Here is a 5000-nt window from a genome sequence, read left to right as displayed (position 1 = left end):
CTCTCCCAACTGAGCTATTTCGGCTCTTTTTCATGCAACCAGGGAAACTTTCCTTTGGATATAATTTACTTTAAGATACACGATCCAAAAAGATTTCATATTGCCGAAACCTGGGATCGAACCAGGGACCTTTAGATTTTCAGTCTAATGCTCTCCCAACTGAGCTATTTCGGCTCTTTTTCACGCACCCAGGGAAACATTCCATAGGAACACAGTTTACTTTAATGTATACGACCCAAAAGTCTTTCTTGTTGCCGAAACCCGGGATCGAACCAGGGACCTTCAGATCTTCAATCTAACACTCTCCCAACTGAGCTATTTCGGCTTTTTTTCACGCAACCAGGGAAACATTGCATAGGAAAACAGTTTACTTTAATGTATACGACCCAAAAGCCTTTCTTGTTGCCGAAACCCGGGATCGAACCAGGGACCTTCAGATCTTCAGTCTAACGTTCTCCCAACTGAGCTATTTTGTCTTTTTTCGTGCAACCAAGGAAACATTCCTTTGGAAATAATTTACTTTAAGATACACGATCCAAAAACATTTCATATTGCCGAAACCCGAGATCGAACCAGGGACCTTTAGATCTTCAGTCTAACGCTCTCCCAACTGAGCTATTTCGGCTCTATTTCACGCAACCAGGGAAACATTGCGTAGGAAAACAGTTTACTTTAATGTATACGACCCAAAAGCCTTTCTTGTTGCCGAAACCCGGGATCGAACCAGGGACCATTAGATCTTCAGTCTAACGCTCTCCCAACTGAGCTATTTCGGCTCTTTTTCATGCAACCAGGGAAACTTTCCTTTGGATATAATTTACTTTAAGATACACGATCCAAAAAGATTTCATATTGCCGAAACCTGGGATCGAACCAGGGACCTTTAGATTTTCAGTCTAATGCTCTCCCAGCTGAGCTATTTCGGCTCTTTTTCACGCACCCAGGGAAACATTGCAAAGGAACACAGTTTACTTTAATGTATACGACCCAAAAGCCTTTCTTGTTGCCGAAACCCGGGATCGAACCAGGGACCTTTAGATCTTCAGTCTAACGCTCTCCCAACTGAGCTATTTCGGCTCTTTTTCATGCAACCAGGGAAACTTTCCTTTGGATATAATTTACTTTAAGATACACGATCCAAAAAGATTTCATATTGCCGAAACCTGGGATCGAACCAGGGACCTTTAGATTTTCAGTCTAATGCTCTCCCAACTGAGCTATTTCGGCTTTTTTCGTGCAACCAAGGAAACATTCCTTTGGAAATAATTTACTTTAAGATACACGATCCAAAAACATTTCATATTGCCGAAACCCGGGATCGAACCAGGGACCTTTAGATCTTCAGTCTAACGCTCTCCCAACTGAGCTATTTCGGCTCTATTTCACGCAACCAGGGAAACATTGCATAGGAAAACAGTTTACTTTAATGTATACGACCCAAAAGCCTTTCTTGTTGCCGAAACCCGGGATCGAACCAGGGACCTTTAGATCTTCAGTCTAACGCTCTCCCAACTGAGCTATTTCGGCTCTTTTTCATGCAACCAGGGAAACTTTCCTTTGGATATAATTTACTTTAAGATACACGATCCAAAAAGATTTCATATTGCCGAAACCTGGGATCGAACCAGGGACCTTTAGATTTTCAGTCTAATGCTCTCCCAACTGAGCTATTTCGGCTCTTTTTCACGCACCCAGGGAAACATTGCATAGGAACACAGTTTACTTTAATGTATACGACCCAAAAGCCTTTCTTGTTGCCGAAACCCGGGATCGAACCAGGGACCTTCAGATCTTCAATCTAACACTCTCCCAACTGAGCTATTTCGGCTCTTTTTCACGCACCCAGGGAAACATTGCATACGAACACAGTTTACTTTAATGTATACGACCCAAAAGCCTTTCTTGTTGCCGAAACCCGGGATCGAACCAGGGACCTTTAGATCTTCAGTCTAACGCTCTCCCATCTGAGCTAATTCGGCTCTTTTTCACGCAACCAGGGAAACTTTCCTTTGGAAATAATTTACTTTAAGATACACGATCCAAAAACATTTCATATTGCCGAAACCGGGGATCGAACCAGGGACCTTTAGATCTTCAGTCTCACGCTCTCCCAACTGAGCTATTTCGGCTCTATTTCACGCAACCAGGGAAACATTGCATAGGAAAACAGTTTACTTTAATGTATACGACCCAAAAGCCTTTCTTGTTGCCGAAACCCGGGATCGAACCAGGGACCTTTAGATCTTCAGTCTAACGCTCTCCCAACTGAGCTATTTCGGCTCTTTTTCATGCAACCAGGGAAACTTTCCTTTGGAAATAATTTACTTTAAGATACACGATCCAAAAATATTTCATATTGCCGAAACCCGGGATCGAACCAGGGACCTTTAGATCTTCAGTCTAACGCTCTCCCATCTGAGCTAATTCGGCTCTTTTTCACGCAACCAGGGAAACTTTCCTTTGGAAATAATTTACTTTAAGATACACGATCCAAAAACATTTCATATTGCCGAAACCGGGGATCGAACCAGGGACCTTTAGATCTTCAGTCTCACGCTCTCCCAACTGAGCTATTTCGGCTCTATTTCACGCAACCAGGGAAACATTGCATAGGAAAACAGTTTACTTTAATGTATACGACCCAAAAGCCTTTCTTGTTGCCGAAACCCGGGATCGAACCAGGGACCTTCAGATCTTCAGTCTCAAGCTCTCCCAACTGAGCTATTTCGGCTCTATTTCACGCAACCAGGGAAACATTGCATAGGAAAACAGTTTACTTTAATGTATACGACCCAAAAGCCTTTCTTGTTGCCGAAACCCGGGATCGAACCAGGGACCTTCAGATCTTCAGTCTAACGTTCTCCCAACTGAGCTATTTCGGCTCTTTTTCATGCAACCAGGGAAACTTTCCTTTGGATATAATTTACTTTAAGATACACGATCCAAAAAGATTTCATATTGCCGAAACCTGGGATCGAACCAGGGACCTTTAGATTTTCAGTCTAATGCTCTCCCAGCTGAACTATTTCGGCTCTTTTTCACGCACCCATGGAAACATTGCATAGGAACACAGTTTACTTTAATTTATACGACCCAAAAGCCTTTCTTGTTGCCGAAACCCGGGATCGAACCAGGGACCTTTAGATCTTCAGTCTAACGCTCTCCCAACTGAGCTATTTCGGCTCTTTTTCATGCAACCAGGGAAACTTTCCTTTGGATATAATTTACTTTAAGATACACATTCCAAAAAGATTTCATATTGCCGAAACCTGGGATCGAACCAGGGACCTTTAGATTTTCAGTCTAATGCTCTCCCAACTGAGCTATTTCGGCTTTTTTCGTGCAACCAAGGAAACATTCCTTTGGAAATAATTTACTTTAAGATACACGAACCAAAAAGATTTCATATTGCCGAAACCCGGGACCTTTAGATCTTCAGTCTAACGCTCTCCCAACTGAGCTATTTCGGCTCTTTTTCATGCAACCAGGGAAACTTTCCTTTGGATATAATTTACTTTAAGATACACGATCCAAAAAGATTTCATTTTGCCGAAACCTGGGATCGAACCAGGGACCTTTAGATCTTCAGTCTCACGCTCTCCCAACTGAGCTATTTCGGCTCTATTTCACGCAACCAGGGAAACATTGCATAGGAAAACAGTTTACTTTAATGTATACGACCCAAAAGCCTTTCTTGTTGCCGAAACCCGGGATCGAACCAGGGACCTTCAGATCTTCAGTCTCAAGCTCTCCCAACTGAGCTATTTCGGCTCTATTTCACGCAACCAGGGAAACATTGCATAGGAAAACAGTTTACTTTAATGTATACGACCCAAAAGCCTTTCTTGTTGCCGAAACCCGGGATCGAACCAGGGACCTTCAGATCTTCAGTCTAACGTTCTCCCAACTGAGCTATTTCGGCTCTTTTTCATGCAACCAGGGAAACTTTCCTTTGGATATAATTTACTTTAAGATACACGATCCAAAAAGATTTCATATTGCCGAAACCTGGGATCGAACCAGGGACCTTTAGATTTTCAGTCTAATGCTCTCCCAGCTGAACTATTTCGGCTCTTTTTCACGCACCCATGGAAACATTGCATAGGAACACAGTTTACTTTAATTTATACGACCCAAAAGCCTTTCTTGTTGCCGAAACCCGGGATCGAACCAGGGACCTTTAGATCTTCAGTCTAACGCTCTCCCAACTGAGCTATTTCGGCTCTTTTTCATGCAACCAGGGAAACTTTCCTTTGGATATAATTTACTTTAAGATACACATTCCAAAAAGATTTCATATTGCCGAAACCTGGGATCGAACCAGGGACCTTTAGATTTTCAGTCTAATGCTCTCCCAACTGAGCTATTTCGGCTTTTTTCGTGCAACCAAGGAAACATTCCTTTGGAAATAATTTACTTTAAGATACACGAACCAAAAAGATTTCATATTGCCGAAACCCGGGACCTTTAGATCTTCAGTCTAACGCTCTCCCAACTGAGCTATTTCGGCTCTTTTTCATGCAACCAGGGAAACTTTCCTTTGGATATAATTTACTTTAAGATACACGATCCAAAAAGATTTCATTTTGCCGAAACCTGGGATCGAACCAGGGACCTTTAGATTTTCAGTCTAATGCTCTCCCAACTGAGCTATTTCGGCTCTTTTTCACGCACCCAGGGAAACATTGCATAGGAACACAGTTTACTTTAATGTATACGACCCAGAAGCCTTTCTTGTTGCCGAAGCCCGGGATCGAACCAGGGACCTATAGATCTTCAGTGTAACGCTCTCCCAACTGAGCTATTTCGGCTCTTTTACATGCAACCAGGGAAACTTTCCTTTGGAAATAATTTACTTTAAGATACACGATCCAAAAATATTTCATATTGCCGAAACCCGGGATCGAATCAGGGACCTTTAGATCTTCAATCTAACACTCTCCCAACTGAGCTATTTCGGCTTTTTTACACGCAACCAGGGAAACATTGCATAGGAAAAC

General features: G+C 42.5%; 15 non-coding genes across 15 annotated transcripts in view; all 15 read right to left on the bottom strand.

Annotated features, from left to right (window-relative positions):
* TRNAF-GAA (transfer RNA phenylalanine (anticodon GAA)) overlaps nt 1-24 on the bottom strand; it is a 73-nt gene extending 49 nt beyond the window's left edge. Inside the window, exon 1 of the tRNA in view lies at nt 1-24. This exon is cut by the window's left edge and continues 49 nt beyond it. This is a non-coding gene — a tRNA (tRNA-Phe).
* A 77-nt stretch (nt 25-101) lies between these two features.
* On the bottom strand, nt 102-174 carry TRNAF-GAA (transfer RNA phenylalanine (anticodon GAA)). The gene has a single exon. It is a non-coding gene; the product is annotated as a tRNA-Phe (tRNA).
* Nucleotides 175-703: 529 nt separating this feature from the next.
* On the bottom strand, nt 704-776 carry TRNAF-GAA (transfer RNA phenylalanine (anticodon GAA)). The gene has a single exon. It is a non-coding gene; the product is annotated as a tRNA-Phe (tRNA).
* Nucleotides 777-853: 77 nt separating this feature from the next.
* TRNAF-GAA (transfer RNA phenylalanine (anticodon GAA)) lies at nt 854-926 on the bottom strand. Its single transcript has one exon. It is a non-coding gene; the product is annotated as a tRNA-Phe (tRNA).
* A 78-nt stretch (nt 927-1004) lies between these two features.
* Nucleotides 1005-1077, bottom strand: TRNAF-GAA (transfer RNA phenylalanine (anticodon GAA)). Its single transcript has one exon. It is a non-coding gene; the product is annotated as a tRNA-Phe (tRNA).
* Nucleotides 1078-1154: 77 nt separating this feature from the next.
* On the bottom strand, nt 1155-1227 carry TRNAF-GAA (transfer RNA phenylalanine (anticodon GAA)). The gene has a single exon. It is a non-coding gene; the product is annotated as a tRNA-Phe (tRNA).
* A 76-nt stretch (nt 1228-1303) lies between these two features.
* On the bottom strand, nt 1304-1376 carry TRNAF-GAA (transfer RNA phenylalanine (anticodon GAA)). The gene has a single exon. It is a non-coding gene; the product is annotated as a tRNA-Phe (tRNA).
* Nucleotides 1377-1454: 78 nt separating this feature from the next.
* TRNAF-GAA (transfer RNA phenylalanine (anticodon GAA)) lies at nt 1455-1527 on the bottom strand. Its single transcript has one exon. It is a non-coding gene; the product is annotated as a tRNA-Phe (tRNA).
* Nucleotides 1528-1604: 77 nt separating this feature from the next.
* Nucleotides 1605-1677, bottom strand: TRNAF-GAA (transfer RNA phenylalanine (anticodon GAA)). The gene has a single exon. It is a non-coding gene; the product is annotated as a tRNA-Phe (tRNA).
* Nucleotides 1678-2207: 530 nt separating this feature from the next.
* On the bottom strand, nt 2208-2280 carry TRNAF-GAA (transfer RNA phenylalanine (anticodon GAA)). The gene has a single exon. It is a non-coding gene; the product is annotated as a tRNA-Phe (tRNA).
* An 830-nt stretch (nt 2281-3110) lies between these two features.
* Nucleotides 3111-3183, bottom strand: TRNAF-GAA (transfer RNA phenylalanine (anticodon GAA)). The gene has a single exon. It is a non-coding gene; the product is annotated as a tRNA-Phe (tRNA).
* Nucleotides 3184-3260: 77 nt separating this feature from the next.
* Nucleotides 3261-3333, bottom strand: TRNAF-GAA (transfer RNA phenylalanine (anticodon GAA)). Its single transcript has one exon. It is a non-coding gene; the product is annotated as a tRNA-Phe (tRNA).
* An 817-nt stretch (nt 3334-4150) lies between these two features.
* TRNAF-GAA (transfer RNA phenylalanine (anticodon GAA)) lies at nt 4151-4223 on the bottom strand. The gene has a single exon. It is a non-coding gene; the product is annotated as a tRNA-Phe (tRNA).
* A 77-nt stretch (nt 4224-4300) lies between these two features.
* TRNAF-GAA (transfer RNA phenylalanine (anticodon GAA)) lies at nt 4301-4373 on the bottom strand. Its single transcript has one exon. It is a non-coding gene; the product is annotated as a tRNA-Phe (tRNA).
* Nucleotides 4374-4587: 214 nt separating this feature from the next.
* Nucleotides 4588-4660, bottom strand: TRNAF-GAA (transfer RNA phenylalanine (anticodon GAA)). The gene has a single exon. It is a non-coding gene; the product is annotated as a tRNA-Phe (tRNA).
* Nucleotides 4661-5000: the final 340 nt, after the last annotated feature.

This window comes from Phalangium opilio, unplaced genomic scaffold (assembly GCF_054372755.1).
Source record: "Phalangium opilio isolate 3A_F unplaced genomic scaffold, DU_Popi_V2 ptg000038l_1, whole genome shotgun sequence".
Lineage (NCBI taxonomy): Eukaryota > Metazoa > Arthropoda > Arachnida > Opiliones > Phalangiidae > Phalangium > Phalangium opilio.
This window is presented reverse-complemented; position numbering and strand designations above follow the sequence as displayed.